At 40.0% G+C, this 23,428-nt stretch overlaps 1 protein-coding gene across 11 annotated transcripts in view; it reads right to left on the reverse strand.

Moving 5' to 3' along the window:
• Positions 1-23,428, reverse strand: part of LOC146515304 (pleckstrin homology domain-containing family A member 5-like) — an 84,750-nt gene that overhangs the window by 40,941 nt on the left and 20,381 nt on the right. Inside the window, exon 1 of one of the 11 annotated variants that reach the window (XM_085167722.1) lies at positions 7,439-10,792. The exons of the other annotated variants lie outside the window; for them this stretch is intronic. The gene's annotated coding sequence lies outside the window, so the exon portion shown is untranslated. Of the gene's footprint in view, positions 1-7,438; positions 10,793-23,428 lie in introns of those variants that run through there. 11 annotated transcript variants of the gene reach the window in all.

The following is a 23,428-nucleotide window of genomic DNA, read 5'->3' on the forward strand; positions in this document are numbered from 1 at the left end:
AAATGCTGCAGGCAGACTAACTTGCTGTTTCAGTGCAATTAAATACATTTTATATAAGAACAATTCACAAGAATAACAATGTCAAAGCCATTCATATTGTAAGGTAAAGATCTTAGAGCATTATTTTACCTTTTTAGTTCGCATTAACCTGCGCTTTTTGGGTGAATGCATCATAAAGAACTTTGTATGTGTCAAGATACACTTCTTTGAGTGCAATAATTTTGCAGTAAAACAAAAACGCACTGAATGAAAACACAAAAAGACTGTTTAGTGTTAAAAGATTGCTCAGACTGCCAATCCCACTCCCAAACCAGCACCCTATTTACAACTTTTCAGCTTCTTTCAGCTCATTGTTTTGGTTTGGCAGTCTGTGTGGTAAAATCCCGGAGGTTCTGAAAGATGGTACAGTAAAGTAGGGGCTTGCTCAACATACAGCTCAAAGAAGTCAATTGTACATTAATTGCGCAATGAAACTGGCAAAAAAAAAATGGACAAACAAAAAGGAGTCAAACATCTGCTGTAGCAGCCAAAAGACACCAGACATTTCCCAGTAGTCTGGAGACCAAACCAAGGATGTGAGGCAACTCTACATAGAGAGGACCCCTACACAGTCTTTGCTAAAATAATCAAGCTCCAGTGACTCCCGTCACAATCTCTTTCTGTGTATAGTAAGAAATGTTAAACAGGTACATGAGGAAATATAATAAAATTAGAAACTTAACACTGAAACATGGATTAAATTATTTATGGGAAATGCACTTAATCCAAAAAGACAGATGAACTTAATTTACTTATGGCAGTGTATTTACATGTCTGTAATTAATCCACCTGAATCTGAAAAAGAAATATATTACCTCTATTAAAAGAAATATTAAACTATTGAAGTATTCTTGAGAGATGACAAGCTACAAGGCTGTTAGAGCAGCACAAGTGCTGACCCTTAAACACATACCACACCCTCCTGACATCCACCAGGTTACCACTGAAATGTCAAGGACAAGGGTGTCCAACTCCAGGCCTCAAAGGCTGGTGTCCTGCAGGTTTTAGATCTCACCCTGGGTCAACACACCTAAATCAAATGTTTAGTTCATTACCAGGCCTCTGGAGAACTTCAAGACATGTTGAGGAGGTAATTTAGCCATTTAAATCAGCTGTAGACAACCTGCAGGACACTGGCCCTCGAGGCCTGGAGTTGGACACCCCTGGTAGGGTGTTAAGGCTGTCGTACAATAACAAACAAACAAAAAACCTAAGAGATGGTGCCTTTCAAATGAAGCCCCATACATTCATGTTGATATTAGATTTTTGTGGTTTAAAGCTTTTCTATCTGTTTTTTCCCTTATGGGTGAAAATTCTGAAAAAAAGTGGTGGATGTTGATTAACCCTAACCCCAACCCTAGGTGTTCCACCAGTGACCTGGTGGAACTTAATTTTCTGAAACATACTGATATAAATTAAAGTTTCAAAGATAGCTGAAGTACCACGCTCAAAATGAACCTGACTAGGGCCCTTTCATTTAAGGATACAAACTATGTACCCTTACATGAAAGTGTTGCTCTCACAGAGGTTTATAGAGATGGGCAAGCTGACAGAAGTCAGAGGTCAGTGTCTGTATAGCACACCTTTTGGGACAGAAGTAATTTGAGAAGATCCTAAACATTCCCATCACAACCATCTGTGCCTGTATGCAGGCCAAAAAAGGTATGATGATACAATATACTTTTTCTGACCTTTTAAAAAAGGAAGGTCCTTTTTTAAAGCAACCTACAAAGGAGCTACCCTTTCCATCTATTCAAGCTATACAAGAGAAACATTCACAACATGATTGACAGCCTTGACAATAGTGAGAAAAATTTCCTCAAAATCAATTTTGCTGTATCCACATGGCAGTGGGAGCTAAATTCAACCATGACAGGAACACGCTACAGAACAATTACTGGCAAGAAATGTGGCTCAATTTCCTTGTTGTAAACAACATGAAGGTCTTCCAAAAAGTATCACTAAACCTTAGTCCTTAATGAACATTGATAGCCGTCATTGTTTTAGCAAAAAAAAGAAAGAAAAAGAAAAAGAAAAAAAAATCCACTTTTACTGTGACCTCCTAACTGTGAGTAAATATGTTTTCCACCTCATCCAGCTAATCTTAGTTTGCAACAACATTTAAAATAGTCACACATGTTCTGCAGGATGTGGTCTGTGGTCAATACGGTCCAGATTAAATTAGCTTAAAATCACAGTGTTTTACTGTAAGACGGGCATGTGGTAGTAGAGCAGAGACGCATTGTTTCCTCTACATTTTAGTGTAAGATCTCTCCCTTTGTTTGTTCATGGGGCGGGTATGGGTGAAGTGCACCCACAGGATCTTCTGCAGATGTACAAAAGGTGCGGGACTAGGAGTGGGAGTAATGACCGACCACCCTGCAGTGAGGAGGGTTGGGGAGTTTTCTGTCTCCTGAACTGTCCTGTCCAAAATAATTAGCAGTGAGCTGCAGTAATGAAGAGCTTAAGTTCTGGGAGGGGGGTGGGGGGTCACTCCAGCACTCCACAGGCTAAGCCTTTTATTGCTCCGGGTGGGACTTTGATCCCATGCTCTCGTTCCACTGCAGTTTAACCACAAATAACTAAGAGGCTGCAAGAAAGATCCATACCATTATAGAGAGAGGGATAGGGCTCCATGAGTTTTGACAACATATAATTGGATTTTAACACCAGAACTTAGGAACCCTGTTGAAATCTCATAAAATATCTTTGATGTTTATTCAATAATCTTGAGCTTAAAAAAAGACTTAATACAGTGGTCCTAAGTTTGGTTAATTTAAAAATAAAAAACTTAATAATTAAGATTATTAAATCCTTGGTTTCTACCAATAAAAATATTAAGAAAAAACCCACTATAAACAGCGGTGGTTGTCATATATTTTGCTGTCAGTAAAAAAGGAGGGAAAAAGCCACTGAAGGGAATTTCCTCATTCTGTGTTCTGTTGAAAAATTGGAAGAAATTCCCCCCAAGTCATGGTGCAGAGTTTAAAAAACCACTGTGGCAAATTTAGATTTTGAAAAAGGGCTTTTCAAACAAACTCTGCAACACAAAGGTAACCTTGCAAGGGTAAAAGATGAAGCACTGTCCCAGGACGACTTGAACTGATGATTAAGTGACTTTACAACACAAAATCACATCAATTAAACAACTTGAAATGGTAAAATGTTCCACTTCTCCAGACAGAAAATTCAAATTCTGCATTTTCTGTAACTGCTTTCTAATTCTGGGAAAGCTCAAGCAAGGAAACCCATGCCGCTTTCTCTCTCCTCACAACTTCTATAAATACATGCTGCCTGACCATAGCAAATGCATCCTATTTTTAATTGAATGCCTTTATAACTGCCTCAAGGTCTCTACAGACTGGACATTCAAGTGTGCAGGCAGGTCAGAGGAGTCAAGCTATCTAGCCTGCATTCTTAAAGACATGAACCAATTATAATGATGCTTTAATCACAAGATAAGTGAGAGAATTTGGTTCTTGATTTTTTTGTTTATAAAAAAAAAAAAAAAAAAAAAAAAAAATCATACACAGCCTAGTAAGATGATCCTACAAGTGCTAGAGTAATAACATATCATACTACTCAAAGTAGATCAGATGGTAGACAATCATCAAGAGTTACCATCATAAATACATTATATATCTGCAGCACATTTAAGCACATAAGACATGTCAGGGAAAAAGTCATCAGCCTGATTTATAAATCACCAAATACGGTATTGGTTAGAGGCTAAACCCAACTTCATATCTGTAATACTAGAGGATCACACTTTTTCTTTTTCTTTTTTTTTTTTTAAATTGACAGGATATTAAAGGAAATGAATTCAAAAATGTTGCTTTGTCTCTTAAACAAATGAAACGTCAGCTCATCAAACAGACCCTCATAATGACAGTTCTTTTGGCAATGATCAAAAATCTAATCCCATTACACGAGAAGGAAGTTAAACATCGGACAAAGCCCACGAGTGCCAATTGGGGTTTTCGTGCAATCAGGTAGGTAATCCGAGCAAGCATGAAAAGAGTTAGGGCTGGTATGGTACTCTCCAATACCACATGGATGCTGACCAGAGGTATGAATAGCCCTCCTCACAATAGCTGAGCTGAATAGGCAGAATAGGCAGTTTATGAGAGGGCGTGTGTGGGGCAGTGGGAGAAAAGACAATAAAGGACAAAATAGCAGCTCTGCAGTCCACACAAGTCACAGGACAGACAGTGTTCCAAAATGTAGTGATGTGGTGTAACATGATGAAAACACACTGTGCTGAAGCACAAATACTGCAGAAAATAGAACCCATAGCTTAATCTGGAGGCCTGATTAGCTTAGACCTTCACCTTAGACCTTTAAACGTATTCACAGAAAACAGCTGCTCATTCGGGCAATAAATCTGATTTTTTCCACAAATAATTAAATTAGCAGCTCAACTGAGGCAGCTGTGACTGCGAGCAAAGTGTGTCAAGGTGACACAGCTGAACGGGCAATTCAAGCAGATTTCAGAGTCATGGAAACAAGCTGCCTTATTGTGGAAAGAAAAAACAGACACAAAGGCTGAAAGTAGTGAAACCAAGCATTTATGGGGAAAAATTAGGAAGTATGCTGGAGGTAAACACCTATGTTTGTAGACTAAGCTACACTGTGACCTTCTGCCAGAGGCCAGTCCCAGCTGTTCCTCATTAAACAAAAGGAATGGTTCCTTAAAGGTCTGCTGATGAACCAAATACTATCTTCCCACCCATACACTTGCCACACATCTAAAGTTTCCACCTTCACTTTCAGTGTTGTGAAACTTCCCTTATTAACTACTCCATGTTCAATTTCAAGCTTCATTAAAGACAACACTAGGCTTGCATACAAAATGGCTGTATCAGAAAAACACTGTATTTATATTTGTGCATATAGAAATTATGCGTATATACCATCACTATTATCATTTGTAGAGCTACCACAGCTATTTAGGTCTGTTGCAGGACAAAGAGCATAAGTGTGGCACCCCAAAATAACACAAACTCTAATCAAGGTCAGCTCCTTAAAGAAATAGTGAGACAGGCTGTGGTGGTGGTGGTGGAGTAGTCAATCAAATGCAAAATTAAGAACTGGACTATTGACTACTATTTTTTTTATATGTTCAAATTTCTAAACATTAAAAGGTTAAGCTTAAAGTGAGAAGTAAGAAGAGCTTTTATGTGTTCATTCCCCTGTTTTTGCTACATACTGGAGTAAAGAGCCAAATTTTAAATCATGCAGAACTGAAAAGGTTTCCTCACCACGGGCTGCCTGCACATGAGCCCGAGCCTTTCCTCTGGTGTTTTTTCCCCCCTACTTACAAAATGCATGAACACATTTTTGCTTCTGCTGCCATCACACCAACTACATGTGAATCTAAAAGACAGAGCTTGAAAAGGAAATGCTTTGAAACCTTTCACCCACTGTTTTCTATCCATATATCTCTGCAAAAATGTAAACAGTACACAATAACAATTGGTTTGTACACAACTGCATTTCAACGGGCTGACATCCATCTCAAGTTTTTGCCATTTTGCTGGTTTATCTCTCATGAGTCGATGATTGAAAACAAATGGGGCCCCGCCCTTGCCTGTCCTTGATGTCTTCTGCTCAGTGACTGCTGGGGCTGGATCAGCAGAGATCATCAGGGCATCTGTTTATCTCCATTATTCTGGGCCTGCCCTGTGCCTCCCATTCATAACATTTATTTGGATAGCCTATCTAAAGCTACCTACCCATCCAAAATTTTCAAATCAACTCTTTATACCTTTAAAATTCCAGCTGAAATGTCTAAAAGTCCAATTTATATTAAATCACACCGATTGGTTAAAGAGACATTAGCTTGTGAATGCTGTTAATGTTTTGCAGAGGACTCAAGTTTAGGTTGATGGAGTGCTCCAGCCCAGAGTAGATCCCATTCATAAAACAACAGTGGGTATATGGACTGAATACACTCACAAGCAAAGTGAATGAATACTAACAACAGAATGGCTATTCTTCCCCTTTTCGATTTGACAAGTGTCTCATCCTTACTGTGATACGCCACTATGTTCCACCTCTGTATGCCAACATCCAATTAATGCTCTCCACTCTAACTTTATCCCATAATCACTTAAACCCCACTGAGTCCTGACCACACTAGTCCCCCCACAGATATACCATTTATATGTTGTTCAATTGTAAGGGACAAATACAGAGAAACTCCATCTCCAGTCTAAATGCAATCAAATCCAAAAACTACCTTTACAGATGATGCTTGAGTATGATCCGCAGCTCATACATGAATGTAGAAATAAGGAAAACAGCGAACAGCATGAATAAAAACACATCTGATAAGGATAGGAGGAAAAGGCTCAACTACTTAATTGTTTGGTTATTCCAAGAAATTCTGGCATAAACCACAAAATCCAAATTAAAAAATAAAATCCAGTCTGTCGCAACGTAGAGCTTAGCAGTTTATTAAAAGAGTGGATGGTCTTGGTCACTGCTGGAAAGACTGTAATTGTGGCTCTACTGACTGTGATGGACAGATAAAAGGTTTTAAAGATCACAGAACCACTGCGCAGATCAGTACTGTAAGGAATTTAAAAACAAAAAAACGAATACAACAAAACGGAGCCATGAGGGTGAGAACTGCCAGGCTTGAGGACTGCTTGCAGTTAAGTGATGGAAAAAATCTGAAAAAGTGAGATGGAAATGCTTCTTCAATAGCTGCAAAGAGTGGTTTAAAACTTGCACCATGAAACCATGATAATACACTCGGAAAAGCATGAAACTCGATTTGCATCAACAGCATTCAAAAACTAAAACACAGAATGAGAAAGTCTCAGATTTTATTCAAGTATTTCCCCTGATGTGGCTTACTTAAACTGCTGTCTCCAGCAAAACTCCTGTTATCACATAAAAAAGAATAACATATTTGAATTTAACTGCTTTGATCCAAAGTAGAGTAGGAAAGAAGCGTTTCTCACACCAAGCTTGAACCATTGCACTTAACCATAAGGATGATCTATTACATGTCTTTAACAAAAACACGCGAAATAGATCAAAGATACCACATAAGGGGTCATAAGCACCACAGCATGTGTGCAATTACACAAACAAGAACCCCAACTAAGATAAAATGCGGTATTATGGAGAACGGTAGTGTCCAGCATAAAGCCATGTAAAGAACAAAACGCTGACTGGGAGCCTGCTCGGAGCTGATTAGAGCTGCAATACAGTACAAGGCAATCACGGCGGCTGCATCTCAATAGCCTTTTGCTAGCATCAGCCATCAGCGTCAATACATTTCACATCCCGAATATCCCAAATCACTACCGCCTTACTTCACAGTAAATCCCGTTCAGTGCAAGTGGCACGCAGTACTGCCTGAGGTCTGCTTGTCTTTTTTACTTACAAAGAAACGCTTCCATGAATGTCCAGGCGGCTTCAAATCGCAGTGAAGTCAAGCAGGCGAGAAAACGAGCAGGTAAAACAAAAAACAAAAAAAGAAAAACAACATCAACAAACACCGTCTTATCCAGATGTGAACGTTGCAAAAAACGACGTGAACAGTTTGTCAGTGAAGAACAAGCGTGCGTCGTAGAGTGCGCTTTCCCCGTCCGCGGCTGCTCTGCTCTCACACACGGCTCAGTGTGGACTGCTGACTGCCGCGTGCGCCCTGTAGTAGGGACACAGTGAAACACGAGAGGCGATGATGTCACGGTCCGGGTTTGAAGAAAGGAAGGTAGCCGGTGGCGTTCTCTCTTTCTTTTTTTTTAATATATAGAAAAGCACAGCGGTACAAACCCGCCAATACCACGCTGGCACAGTCTGACTCACGCAGGCTGAAAGACTTGAAGGGCTCCCGTGTGGTGAAGGCGAAATTAAAAAAACAAACGGAAGACTGATGGACTTTTCTCCACAGTAGCCACGCAAGATTTATTCTTGAAACGCAGTTTGCAAATTTCCCAAACTCCTCCGCTCATATGGGATGGGATGGGGTGGGGGGTAATATAACTGCATGGAAAAATACGGGGAGCCCAGTAACAGCTGGACACATTTATAACTGAACCACATCTGAGATGGAAACATACGCCATCCCTCCGATGTTTATTTAGGAATGTATCCAGGCAGGTCAATAATGTGAATATCAATGAGTCTGAGCGCTGTAGCTCCTGGGTGAGCCGAGCTGTGTTATTTCTGGCATTTACTGCCTTAAATATGAATGTGGGTAGGTGCGCCTCCTTCAGCTCATTCTTCAACAAGTCCTGACAAAGGGTGTTGAAAGTGAACTCAGCCTCATCCTGAAAATATTCTTTGGATCATAGCGATAAAAGTTGCTGTGAACATGTGGAAAAACATTGAAGCCATTGTGTAAGCACGCTTAAAATATTTAACTAGTTTTTCTTAGCTCTGGTTTTTGATTCCTTTGCATCCCAGTTACTGGAACTGTACTATCTCTGGTTGAGGCTTGTTAGTTTCAATAGGACAGAGCAAGAGAAAGAAGTGAATATCAAGTAGATTCAGCAGGGAGCCCGCAGCTATTGAGGACATGAAAGCACGGACAATGACCCCAGCCTCTACCAAGAAGCCAAACAGCTCTTCCACTCATCAACCTGCTGGGTGCAGTGAATGGTGCAGGAAGACACCCAGGGACAGTCAATGCACTCTTAGCGGCTGCTTTTCTCTCCCTTTTGCCTCTGTTTAATAATACTTCAACACTCCTTAAGGAGTATACTGTATCTCTCAAAGAGACAGATTTAAAAAAAAAAATGCCTTCAAATACTGAATGTATTTTTTATAGGCAGAAAATGCAGTAAAGCGGCATTACACATTATAACGCCATCTGTAATACGTAAACTACCTTGACCAGCTACATAAATAATGCATCGAGCTTCCATTACAAAGAGAGCAGTAAAGGGGGGTGTATTCACTCCTTCAGCCATCCTTGGTCCTCCAGGGAGAGCCTCCATGTTGGCGCTCAGAGCTAGGGGATATGGCCACCACCTGGGGCACAGAACAGACACCATACCCCAAGAGAAAGCAGAGGGAGATGGGAATAATGAGTATTTGGCAGATATATGATAAGATATTTAGTGACCCAATCCCAGGAAGATGAATCCATGGCGAATGAAGATCTTGTGCTCCAACGCCCACAAAAAAAAAAGTGTCAGAGGGGAAAGTCAAAGCAAGCTGTTCAGCCATCTGCGTATGTGCTGTGTGGTGAACATGGTGGTTTTATCCAGGATGACTACATCAGTGTTTGCTTTCAGTGCCCAAATCAAACAGCAAACAGCAGTCTATTAATCTACACAAAAGTCTGTCCACTGCCAAGGTCTTCACTTTGTTACATAAAAGTGTGTCAGGGTGGTTACAGACAACAGCGCATCCACACATTTGATTCTCACAAGAACCAAGCTCTGTTTAACAAGTTTTATCAAAGTACTCCCTTGGAAAAAAAAAATGTTTCTATCTGCTCACTCGTTGTAAAGCTTGATTTATAGTCTTGTGTTGAATCCTATGCTGTAGTGGGAGAGAGAAACTGAGATAATCATGTTGCACTCTGAGCCAAAACACTGAACAAAAGTTACTCTTACTGTAGGAAACAGAGAAGACTTCAAAATCAATTTAGTCTATAGTCTATCTAGAGCTATGAAAACAAATAAAAACAGCTTATGTGCTTGGAATAATACTAGCTATTGCATTAGCTGCGCACCAGTCTGCTTTGCTGAAATGTGTACTGTGAGCTCTATGAATCATGCTTAATTCCATTTAAGGGCATCTATGAGAATAAAAAGAAAATGTAGCCCTTGCAACCACCAGGTCTGTCTCAGTTACCCCAAGGCACAGATCTGCAGGATGTTTTCAAAATCATACATGTCACAACTTCAGTAGCTCAGATTTGTGTGCCTGGCGGCTTAAAAAAAAAAATGAAACTAGTCCCGATCAACCCAGCCACTGATCTTTTGTTACAATTGCAACTGCATGCTATTTGCTGTAATTTTTTCATTTTTTATAAATTAGGAAGCATGCCAAAGTTAAACCTCACAGCAGAAAAATCCCAGAGTAGTTTCAGTGGGAGTGAGAGTCCTAAACACTGTTCCAAGAATTAGTTTAAGTGGGGGTATAGCCAAACCAAGGTCATACAGAGTCTGTTTCATCCCAAACCAAAACTCAGCTACACTTAATTTTATGGCAGTGCACCATTAAGCTTTATGAGCGAAAGGCTAACACAGTGGGGCAAGCTCAGATCGGTTGATGTTATCACAGCAGAATTATTTAACTTCACCCCACCTGTCTGGCTGTCCAAGCTGAAAGCCTTTAAAGAAACAATGCACCTTCTGTGGAAGCAGATACAGAGGCTGTGAACAATAGCAACATCTGTGCAACATAATGCAACTTGAACAACAAACCTGTAATACACCAACTTTAAAAAGGATCCTTTGGAATTGCACCTTATCAGGCAGGTGATGAGTTATGTGTTAATGGTTTTCTGTTTTTGACTTATAATGAAGAGAGAACCCCTCTGGACCTTTATTATTTAAAAAAGTTAAAGGTTTCATAATGTGCATGACATGCTATGTTAAGAGTATAGTAAGTCTTTTTTGAGGTTGCTTAACTTGGATTGGATAATAGAAAAATTCCATTTTATTTATGTAGTGCCAAATCATAACAACAGTTGCCTCGTGGAAGTTTATATTGTAAGGTCAAGACGCTACAGAGAAAAAGCCCCAAAAATCAACCCACCACTTTGAGCAAGCATTTGGCAACAACATTTGCCCACTCAGAGTCAGTGAGAGACAGGAAGGGAGAGGAAATCGCTAAGTGTTCACACTGTTTATCCACTCTCAAAGGAGCCTCTGCTACCTGCCCACTCGCTCTCGTCTTTGGCTCTTTCCTCTTCCACCTACACTCCCAAGCTCTCTCCTTTGTCGCCAAGGTGCAGATTATTACCTGCCAGTGTTCTGAAATGCTGCACGTACAATGGCTGCAACTAGCAGTAGCCTGAGGTTCTACTGTGAAGAAGCCACACAGAATCAGAGCGGCACGTTTTCCAGCACTCTGCGGGGGCCCCTGTTCCTACTGTGTGACAGCGAATAAAATACTGCATGCATAAACAGTTCAATTCCCAGCTTGTCCCCAGGGAGCCGGTGAGAAGACGGGCTGATATGGCCACCCTCTTGGTGTGCCAGTGTGTGAGAATGGGGGTGTCTCCCGCACCCAGTAATTAGCTGAGTGTGTCAGATGGAGCTGAAAAACATTTCACTCCTGTGTGCCTGAGTGAGCGCATCCAGACACACAAGACCAAGATAAAGTTACTCTAATAACATCAGTGAATTACATTTTTTTTTATTCAATAAAGGAATCGGTGAACACTGAACTTGACTGATTAGCACTGATTAAACCAAGGGATCCGAGTCAAAGGACATGAATTTGGGAAGTGTAATCTGGAATGAAAAACTATGCATCTTTCAGTGCATTCAAAGGACTTCTTGCTAATTTGCGATAAGGCATGGTATGCTGCCCGAGGAGATACCAGCCACCACTGATGCTATCCAATACAATACCAGAAGAGCAGCAAAAGAGAGAGAGACTACCAGAGCTGTTTCTATCTTTGTGTAGGAGACATGGTTGACAGGAACTGAGAAATCCCTCAACAACATAGGGTCTTATCATCCGCCTGGGTTACAACAACGAAAGCATTTACATCTGATGCAAACAAGAAAGCATTTCTGAGGAACCAAACTGACTGCAGTCATTATGTTTTCACTGAATGAAAACAGTCAACTTGTACGATTTTTTTACATAATTTGTTTTTGGTGTATTGAACTTGTGTAAAGATCTTGCACTTAGCATTTTGAACCACAATGGTTTTCTTTGTTAGCGGATACAATGAAATAAAGATTAGTTTAAATCAACACACACACACACACACAAAAACAACAAAAAAAACATGGCTAATTTTACAGAGGCAAACAAGTAACTCAGTCAATAACAAGTCAAACTCACAGTCTGGCAGGAAGTCTGGGAGAAGTGAATGGCACTGTAGAATCCTACTAACTGTAAAATCTGGCTAGAAATCCCTGTCCCAATGACATGTTCAATCTGCAGCACATATTGTAATCGGAGGAACAGGTTATGTTAATGTTCATGTTCATAGACCAAGATGCTAAAGTCACAAAAACCAAGGGATGGAATGAAATTTATCTCAGCAGGGCAGTGAACATGCAGTATTTCTTAACCACAATGTGGGCGTAGTGAGTGACATCACAGGTAAGCATGTGAACAGAGGGGGTTGGACTGACTCACTTCACTGCTCAGGCTTATTGTGAGCATTAGCAGTACTGACAGTCACACATTCCAAAGTTTACTAGTCAAAATACCAACAGTGATGCACTCTTGCAAAGAGGCCTCACCCAGCCCTTGTTGCAATCGCGTCTACATGCTGACCAGGCTCGACTTTCTTTTTTTCCCCCACTAAATGTAGAGTACCAGCAAAAAGTGCAGGTGCTGCCAATGTCTATTGTTAAAGAAATATGTACTGATGCTTTACATCCATCATCAAACAACTGTCAGCATCAGCCTGTCGACTTTTGTTTACACCAGCGAGGCAACCAAACACAGAGGTAATTATTTGGACATGAATAATTTATAGTTCAACGCTCAAAGTAAACTTTAAAACCTTTAGGTAAGCAGAGCATCAATCCACTGGGCTTCAGTTGTGCAGAATGATGAGCCAAGTGTATTATACTGTATGTACCCCTAGAAAATAAGTTGCTTAGATTAAGCAATATACAGTCAATATTTTTTCCAGAAAAATATACTTACTGGCTCTGCATAATTAATACAAAGAGGACGTTTGTGCCTTTATTAAAAAGTAATACATAGCACTACCTCTTATTTGGCACTTAGATCTTTAAATCCTACTTTATATTACTTTGCCTGAGATCACACAGAAATGTCCCAGTTTCGTGTAATTTGAAGGTAATCTGAAAGTTTGGGACTTGTAAAGATGTTTAAGAAGAAGAAAGTGAAGAAATGGTGCGAACTATTTGACGTAAGAGATGAAAGTTTGCATCCTGGAATTTTATCCATCCAACTGAAGCACACTCAGGTAGACTGAATCGCCTCAGCAGAGGCTTGTTAATGTAATAAAATATGGCTGTACAACCAAATCTACACACAATATTGCCTACAGGCTGCAATTGTGATAGTGGTTAAAATAACATCAGTTTAAGAGTCACAAATCAAACTACAGTGGTTGAAAACACAACGGTTGTGTTTCCCCATTCACAGTTCTTAAATGGTTTAATAATGGAGTTTCAGAGCATAACAAAAATAGAGGATTTCGATTACATAAATTACATAAATATCAAGTAATCAGCTGAAAAAGTTGTCAAATTGCCTACCAGACACTAGAGCACAAACAGCCTATGCATAATAAGAAATAGTGGGCACACTTTCTGTGAGCAAATGCTGGTATTACAGTATAATATTAAGCATCAGAAGTCTTAATCTTGCTGAGTTTCCTAAATTGACACACAAGTTGCACACAGTTCATCACTGCGAGCCTAATGAACACATTAACTCTTGTCTTTGAGCATAATAAGCCTGTCAGGAGAAGATAATGCAAGCTGAGAAACTGATTTGTTAGAGCCAGTAACGACAACCTCTTCCACATGCACAAGGAGCCTCTGTAACCAACCACAAAACTGATGATTATACAACAATGGAGAGCCACAGTGCAGCATGAAAAATACTGTGGCTCACTCTATCAGCTTATTTCCTTCCTGAGATTATTATTTTAGTTACAGATTGATCACAGAGAACGGATGCCGGATCAGCTTTGCCACACGAATGCCCACCAAACACTACAGCAAGTGAGCCGAATCAAATTTTACGCTGTGAATGCAATCAGCTCTGCTGCATCAAGCTTGAGGCAATATATGTCTGCATGTACTACGTTGTCAGTTTTATTTAAGACTTATATGTGTATAAAAACCATGAATGTGATCTCCTTTTCAAACATCCATTGCTTTATTTTCTCTGATTTCTACACAACGTTCATTCATTGCAGCCTGAGGGACAATCTACTGACTCCAAAGGCCAATTTCTTTCTCATAAGTGCTTCTCCATTGTTCACAACAAAAGATGAAACACCACAGTTCAGGGACTACAACACCAGCTGAAATACTCCCCAATAAAACTTGTATGACTTGTATGGGTCGCTCAGGCTCTTTGAGATGTTATTCTGCTTTGGTTTCACTGAATACAACCTATCCAACTACGTCTTTAATTCTGCCTTATCTATAAATAAAAGAGAGCTACAACTACTAGATAATTAAAGACTATAGATATTTAATTCATTAAGCATTTCAAAGCCCAAATATTACATCATTTCAGCATCCCTAATATGATCATTTGCTGACTACTTTGCCTTTTGAGTTAGTAATAGATTATCTTCACATTTGAAACTGAAGAACTAATAACTAATTTAAAGACTTCAAGGCCAAAAAGACTCAAAACACTCAGTAGAAATGCCAGTGACAGTAAAGCTTACCATAGCCAAAACCCTCGAATAAAGCATTGGCATATCATTTTTAATTCATGTGTTGTCTCCTTCTTTGTCTGAATCAACAAGCCTGTGCTGTGACAGACAGAAAGAGAGGGAAATGTCTAAAACAAGGTTTCGATCCACTACGTCGCCCTCAGCAGTGCTGAGCATGCTCAGTAAGGCTGCCAGGGGGGCAGGCTCCTGCTTTGGCCTACTTCTGATAAAACCAATAATGTCATGGAAAGTTTCTTTGCACTGTGTGTGTGTGTGCGTGTGTCTGACAGACAATGAGTGACAGAGAAGAGAGTGTGTGGCCTCAATAAATGGGTAAAAATCCAATTTAATCAGCCAAAGCAACAACAAAAAAAAAAAAATACCACCCCTGACGGGGATTATTGGTCTGTCCATCATCCAGAATTTTAACAGGCAAAGACTGCAGTTAAAGGACAAAGCACAACTTAAATTGCAGCTGAAGGAAAACAACTTTCATTCTAGAGCAACAGAAAGATTTAAAGAACGACAGCCTTGAACCGACAATGTAATGAAACGCCATACAGGATCTGTTCAGCTCTACTTCCTCTGGTCCCCAAGCAAGGATAGCAGCTAGCGTGAGCAGAGACATGGCGCGGCAGTGCCGCTCTCACTTTGGTGCAGCTGATTATAGAAAAGCTGACCAATGCAAGTGGGTCAGCCGCAAGAGTGACATACCAAGACACCCAAGAGACAGCAAGAAAGAAAGAGAGATGGCAGAAGTTCATGTGAGGTTAACACTTCAGAAGCTTTCCATGTTGAAAATTAAAAGGAGACAGACTTGAGGAGTAAACAGTGTTTGTTTACACCTAAAAGAGTCAGTAATCATGGACAATATTTACTAAAATATGAGTGGCACCTTAAAATTACATGTATATTTGTTTATTAGAGTCACGTTTTCTAAGCTCTTTTTTCCTTTTTCTTCTTTTTTTTTCTTTTTTTTTAAACAAGATGAGCTCTCTGGCAACAAAAATAAGAACACTCGTATGCTGTGGACTGTCAAATATTATCAGCTTCAGGGTGAAGCAATGCAAACAGCAGATGACTAAACAAACATTGTGGAAGGCACATACTCGGTCTCTTGCCTGCAGTTTCAGTGCCTAAAAAAACCCCAGCATATCTGAATCTGCTGTACAGACTAATTTTTGAAGGCCTATTTGTTTCCTCTGTTGTGCATTTACTGAATTATGTATAACATGTATTAGATAAAGCAAGTAGACTGCAAAAGCAAAAGGAACCCCCCCCCCCCCAAAAAAAAAAAAAAACAAAACAAAAAAAGAACAAACAGAAAACTTAATATAAGACAGGAGCTGTGAACAGACATAAACCCCAATAGATATACAGACTTCAGTGCAGCACCAAACAATTCAGTCATGGACGCTCGATCCAAGGAGAAATGGATTGGTCACAGCTTCAAAACTTCAACCTGACTGCTGTCTCTTCAGCAGGCCTAATCTGAGCCAGCAGATAAACAGAATACACAGAGAGGCAGCAGTGAACTTGAAAAACAAGCTGACCCAGAACATCACCGCTTCGCAGTCAGAGGTCATCATATGTACTTAGTTTTTAAGTCAACACATCCCACTGTGTTATTAATATGCGTAGAGGCATTTTGACGCAGTTTCCATAATGGTATCTGAGATATTCAGTATATCTGTGGAAGCACCAAAATAGACCAAAAACACAAAAAAAAGCTCAAGTAATATTTATTTTAATGTAACATGAAAATGTTAAAATAAATCCGAAATGTTTGGACTTGTAATCTTATTTTAAGTTTTTGTTTTCAGTGCATTAGCTTGTTTGTTTTTATAGTGTAAAAATGGTCAGCTTCAGTCTAGTTTTCATTAGCTTCACTGTTAGTTTCAGTCTTTTTAAAGATCACAATAAAGAGGGTGTTTATCAAGGGCAGGACTTATGTTCAGATTAGATGTTACAACACAAGCATATAAGATTTTGAAGGCAGCTGACTCACAGTGATGTAGACATACCACATCAGTAAACAGGCTAGTTGTGTTGACATATTTGACCACACTGACAAAGTCTAAAACTAAGGACATTACTCTATTGTTTTCATTTATTTTAGTTGTAAGAACAAAAAGCTTTCATTTATTTTATGTTTTTTCAGTTAAGGACATTGCTCAACAACTACAATGTTAACTACATTAACAAAAAGTCAGTCAAGCTCCAGGAAAGACTCTACAATAATACAAATTTCAACAATCAAATGACCCCTGATGAGCAAGCACTTAGCAATAGTGGGAAGGAAAAACTCCCTTTAAACAGGAAGAAACCTCCAGTAGTACTGGGTTCAGGAAGTGGCAGACATCTGCCACGACCGGTTAGAGTTGAGGGGAGGTTTATATACTGTAGAATAGAGTGAGAGATTAATAATATCTAATGACTGGATGCATAGCGGTGTAGAAACACACAGTAAGTGAAAAAGGTGAAGGTGAGGAAGAAACACTCAAGGGATCATGGGAAACCCAAGCAGCCTAGGCCTATTGCTTGGGTTTCCCAAGAGAGGTGTAACTAAGAGAGGATGCAGGATCACCAGATCCAGCCCTAACTATATGCTTTGTCAAAAAGGAAAGTTTTAAGTCTAATCTTAAAAGTACAGCTGGTGTCTGTCTCCCAAATCCAAACTGGTTCTACAGAAGAGGGACCTGGAAGCTGAAGGCACTCCCTCCCATTCTACTTTTAAATGCCCTAGGAACCACAAGTAAGGCAGCAGTCTGAGAGTGAAGTCCTCTATTGTAGTTGTATAGTATTATGAGGTCTTAAAGAAAAGATGGAGCCTGATTATTCAAGACCTTGTATGTAAGGAGAAGGATTTTAAATTACATCCTTGATTTAACGGGGAGAGAAACCAATATGGGAGAGATATGGGTTCTCTTTTTTTAGTCCCCGTCAGTATTCTTGCAGCAGCATTTTGGATAAACTGAAAGTGACAACAAATGCACTTGAAAGGCACCAAGACAACCCCCAAAAGGGAACGTTTTTACAGGTGGTGGTCACAGACCATTGCTCTTTCCTTATCCCGCCTGACTGATTTTTCTCTAGTTTTGCTTTTTTGCTAGTGCCACTACAGTACCACCAGCACATTCAGGTTGCTCAGGTAGTCCAGCTTCCTCAAGGATGACATATCCTTGCATACTGCCACAACTAATTTTGCTGTCTTGTTCAGCAGACTCTGAAGAGAATGGAGGAGATACCATGAGATGGCTCATTAGACAGGAAGAGTGGGACAGGACAGTAGAAGGTCATCAGCCCAGCAGCAGGACCATTATCTGCTCTTTTGTACCAGGAGAAACAGGAAGAGCAGGAGGAGCACTGCCAGAGCCATGCAGAATCACAAGCAGGCTACTCACAGCCATGTTTCTGACCAAAATGTGAGACACAGACTTTATGAAAATGGCTGGCGTCTTTTAGTGGAAACTGTGTTCACAGCCCAGCAGAGAACACTGGCATTTAACAGGAGCAGATACCAGTCCTGCTGCTGGTCTGACGCCCTTTGACTGCCCTGTCCAGCACTCCCTCTGCAATGTTGTGCCAAAGCAGGTAAAACGCATTCAGAATTGTTCCTGCTTCCTCACTGGACAGATTGAACTCACTTTGTGTTACACTATGATCAAAAAGTGGCAGTGGAATGTTCCTCACACTTAGCTTTAGTTTTAAGATTAGTTCAGGTCAGCACAATAACCTTAAATTAATAACTCCAAGTAACACTAAGTGTAATTTATGTATATATGACTTTTTTAGTGGGATGCATAAATAAATTCCCAAAGATGACAGTAGCTCAGTATGTTACATAATTTATCATGTAAAAAGGGTAAATAATCATCATAAGAAAAAAATGGTCATTATGAGAAAATCAACAAGCCAAATTCCTCACTTCCATAACCAGCCGAATCACATCAGATGTGCTAACACAATCAGTTAGAGACTTAATATGATAAGCTTGCATTAGGTAACATGACATGCCATTAGAGCAAGAGCGATGGTTGTTAAAAGTAGGCTTTTATATGCTTACAGAAATTAACAGGTATTTATAGCCTTATGATCAACTTACACTGCATTAGATGAAAACAAATGTTCCCTTTTTAAAACATTTTCAAGGTAAACCCAAGCTTTAGAATACGTCTTGTAAGATCTATAGGTCTTATGATTTAGTCATGAAAGCTGCATCTTCGCGGTTTTCTCGTGCAACCTATTTATAAGGATTAGATATAAATTATGAATATTAAAGTAAACAGAAAGCATAAAACTTTACTTCTTTTACTTCATGAATGAATCATGAGGTTTGTGAGAGTACAGCACAGACATGCACGGTTGGCAGGAAGGAATTTATTTTCCATGCAGGAAATAAGCATTGCAACAACAACAAAAAAAAAAAAGGTGAAATAAAAATGCGGGGACATAAGAGCAAGCCAAACAAACAGCATACTCGCTGAAGCTTCTTACGTCCTGATTTGACCCTCTATTATAGCATCCTGTTAATCCATATTTGAAATGGGGCCAATCAATGCCACTCTAAAACAAGGGCTGGGAGTGTGCAGAGGAAGGCACAGCTGACAAATTGAGGACAGCTCTCTGTGCTGAGCAGTCAACTGAGTTAGTGACTCAGTCTAATGGCACTTCATGCATCTTTCGCCCTGTCACCTTCCCTCATAGTCTTCATTCATATCAACACAGTATGTCTGCACAGCGTGAAAGACATTTGTAAAGCTTTAAAACTGGAGGATATCATCAATATGGCTGTCTTAAGTATTTTCCATATTTTTCAGCTCTTTTATAAACAAGCCCTTAAAGCCAAGGAGCCAAATCTCAGTCTGTTTTACAAGGTGTGTCTCCTCTTAGGTCCCCTGGTGCTATTTCTGTAGGTGCAGCTGCATTTCTCAAATGCGCTTCTGAGAAAAAGGACAACAAGCTATTCTTGTTGACTTTCAAATCTTGTTTCTTTGCAGCTTTGTACGCCTACAAGCAAGCGGTCAGATCCAGCGTATTTATGATAACTGTGAAAGGACAATATTGTTTTATTATCAACACGCTCCGCGAGAGCCTGTTTTAAATTTAACGGGCCGCACCTCCCTCCTGGTTGTAGCCCTCCCACCGACAGCTGCATATGTCAGGTGTAGAGTTGTAAGGGGTCACAAGGCAATTCATCAACGTCCCGACAGCCACATAGATTACGGGAAGGGAGGGAACGACTCGGAGAGGCGGGAGCGGATGGGGAGTGAGATGGAGTAAATCGGGTGAATGGTTCAGTGTAGCTGGCTGAACTAGAAAAACATTGTAAGAAATAAAGTGCAAATGTCACCCAATTCCCTGTTAAGGAGGTGAAGCTACAAAGACCTACAAAAAAGGATTCAGGACAAAGTGTTTCTGCAGCAGGATGGGCCACATCCACAGGGCGGCTCTTCTAAAAACTGAGTTAGCAGCTGTGTGAGAGGCAGACAGCAGTTAAAACAGCAGGGAGGAATGTTCCCTGTTAGACACCACACTCAACTGTAAGCACCTCAAGGTAAAACACACAGTCATCCTCCTACTCTCAGCAGAGCAGAGCTTTTTAGTTTTTAAGTGAAACTTCCTAAGTGCCACTTACATGGATTGATGATGCAAGAAGCGCACAAAAAGACAACCAAGGTGGGAGAGAAAATAAAAGCAAAGAACAACAACAAAAAAAAAAATCTGTTGCAAACCAACAGTAGGAAGTGCTGTGAGTCATCCTACACACACACACACACACACACACACAACACAAGCATGCATAAAAATCTTAATTAATCTGCACACACATTCTAACAGAGGCATGTTTTTATATATATAATGAAGAAATGTTTAATGCAATAATAACAACTACATTGAAGCAATGACCACAGGGCTGCTAGATGTTAAGATCCAACACTGCCTCCCAATGGCAAAAACAAAATGTTACACATCATTTCTAAAAAAACAAACAAACAAACAAATCAAAAACAAAACCAGACCCAGGCAATTTGAATCAAGTCAGAATAAATACATCAAAAAGCTGAAGCAACCTGCTTCAAGAACCTTTAAGGCATAAATTATTAATGCCTACCAAAGCTGTGCAATTACATCACCAAATAAAAGTAAGCTACCTGCAGGGCGCCAATATTCACAATGGGTCTTCTCAGCAGGTAGCTCCACATGTTTGATTTAGCCTTTTTCTTTTTCTTCCCCCTGGCGTAACCACCAAGGTCTGTGTCTCCTCCAGAGATCGAACAGGGGATCTTACACTTGTCAGGTGAATGATGAGACATAAACTACAATACAGGCCTCTTATGTTATGAACCTGTTCTCTACATTTCTGCTAGATCTCCATCCCTCTCCTCCCTTCAGGTTGTATAGGAGGGGTGTACATTGTACCAGAGGAGGCGGGGGCTCTGTGATTGATTCACTCAAAGAGACTGCAGCTTCTGGATTGCACCACTGGATGACAGCAGATCTTTTGTTTTTAAACCCCAGCTCACATCCACCTCACTTTGCAAGCAGTGCACTAAAAATATAAGCAAACCTACGAGCACGTAGCAGGAGTGAGAAGCCCTTTGTTGAATAGCTTCTTTCCCTTTTTTGGAGCTTAGGTTAGCAACTTGTCATTTGTTTAGAGCACTGCTCAGCTCTGAAGCTAACAAAGAGGCACTCTAAACATCGATTCGCACTGTTCAATAAGCCTTTCTTTTCGAGTGGAAATGTGGGGGATTCACACAGCATGTTATGTCTAGGTTTCCCCTAGAGCATGGATGTAACACGAAGATTAAAGAATTAAAAAAAACTCTGAGATAAAACACCTAATTTTAAACGCAACTGGAACTAAAGTCTATTTTAATTCAAACTGACAATCTGACTAAGATCTCTCACTTTCTCTGCAGTTGCAGTTCCGGCCTTATTTCAGCTACTATGATGCCCTCTGCTGGATAAAATATCCAATTACACCATTAGTGAGCACAATTATAACATGCAGGCTGACATCTGGTCCTAATCTCAATGCTAATTTGTCACTTTCAGCAGCACAGCGCGCTACCCCTGCAGCTGGAATGGGATACACAATAAAATCAGTCTCTGAAGAAGAGCAAAGGGATGCATGCGGGCATAAACAATAAACGGCACATGGTAGGAGGCCAGGATGATCCCAGTAAATCTATTCAAATTCATCAAAGAGATCACAATGAAGGCGATTTATGAGCGCAGCTGCTTGACTGTTAAGACTCATCCGTGTTTGGAGGAGAAGCCTTACAAATAGATGGAGACAAATCCGAAGCACAAACGAGCCTTTTTTTCCTCTCCTTTTTGTAAACCACCTCTTCCCTGCAGTAAAACCCAACACTGCTGTATTTCAATGTACTTTTAGTAACAAGATTCAATGCTATCACAAATCCAGAAAAATGCTGAGTTCATCCAGTATTTCATGGTTATTTTTGGCAAAGACAAAAAATATATATGACAGCAGGACAAAACATACTGACCTAATGAGAAACGACATTATACTGTGCAGAAATGCAACGCTAATGTCACAAAACGTACTATAAAAATGCTACTGTTTATTCAAACAAAAGCAAAGTGTATATAGACAAAATCCAACAGGGATTCTGAGTTTTACTTTCAAAAGTTTCATTTTGCTTTTTTTTTTTAAAAAAATCAAACTTTTATGGATTTTCTATTCCCACAGAGGCACAGATATTATTTAGATCAAAGAATAGACAAATGTTTAAACTCAATCAGACAATGTCAGAAACTAAACCTTGATCAAAGGAAGAGCTCCCATTTAATTTTTTAAAATAACTTCAGTCAAATAATGAAACCTCAAAATAATTTAGATCAAAGAGCCTTTCATCTCTCTACCCCCCACACGTGTAGATGTGCAGCTCGTTCTGCTAATGGCTGTGCTGGAGGAAAATAAAACAAGCACATGTTACTGAGACAATCAGGAGCGCACGCTCTTGAAGCCCCTGAGTAGTCAAAAAACTGCTTTCATGAGCTCCGCCCTATTAGGATCATCAATTAATGCTCTTATTTATCTCCATTGCATTCCAGAAAAAAAAAAAAACAGATTCTTTCCAAGCTGCTTGTAGGGGATCCCTGGGTGCCAGCAGACCAGTTTTAACATTACACCCTCTCCACTGAGTCATAAGTCATCTATCAGTCATCTGTTAACAACTGAAAGTAAAGCTGGAGGCATTATCCTTTCCACATGCCTAAATCACTTCAAATTGCTCAATACAGAGTGAATCAGCTGTGCTGCTCCAGGGTCCAGCGGGGGGTCACTGAACTCCACCTGTCATCATGACAAATGATGCAAGCTTCTATTTTTTGACTGTTTGCCTCTCTGGCATTATGTCTGACCAGAGGTGAAGGTCAGTACAAATGCTTTGTTTTAAATCAACCACACTGAACTGCTGCCCTCTCTCTCTCATCCACAATAAAACAGTAAGTCGCATACAAACTATAGACCGGTTAAACCACCATAGAAAGTGTCAGACCTTATTCTGACCACACCTCAGCAGCCGGAATAAAACATGTTTGCCTCAGGTGGGGCTTAACATGTGGCATCAGAAACAGAGACAGTGAACATGTGACCAGGCTGAAAGCATGTAAAGACCACATGGCTTGAAGATCCTAGGGTTTCTCCTTTTCTAAATCCCTGACAATCTACCAGGTCTTGTACCATTTCTTTCATTTCAATAAAATATTTCCAGCAGAGATAATACGTTGGATATTTCTCATTGAGGCAATCATACATTCACAAATAGGTAGTTAAATCCATTTGGGAATAGTGGTGATTTTCCAATATATTTGCTGAGC

The sequence above is a fragment of the Neolamprologus multifasciatus genome, chromosome 7 (genome assembly GCF_963576455.1).
Source record: "Neolamprologus multifasciatus chromosome 7, fNeoMul1.2, whole genome shotgun sequence".
Taxonomy (NCBI): Eukaryota; Metazoa; Chordata; class Actinopteri; order Cichliformes; family Cichlidae; genus Neolamprologus; species Neolamprologus multifasciatus.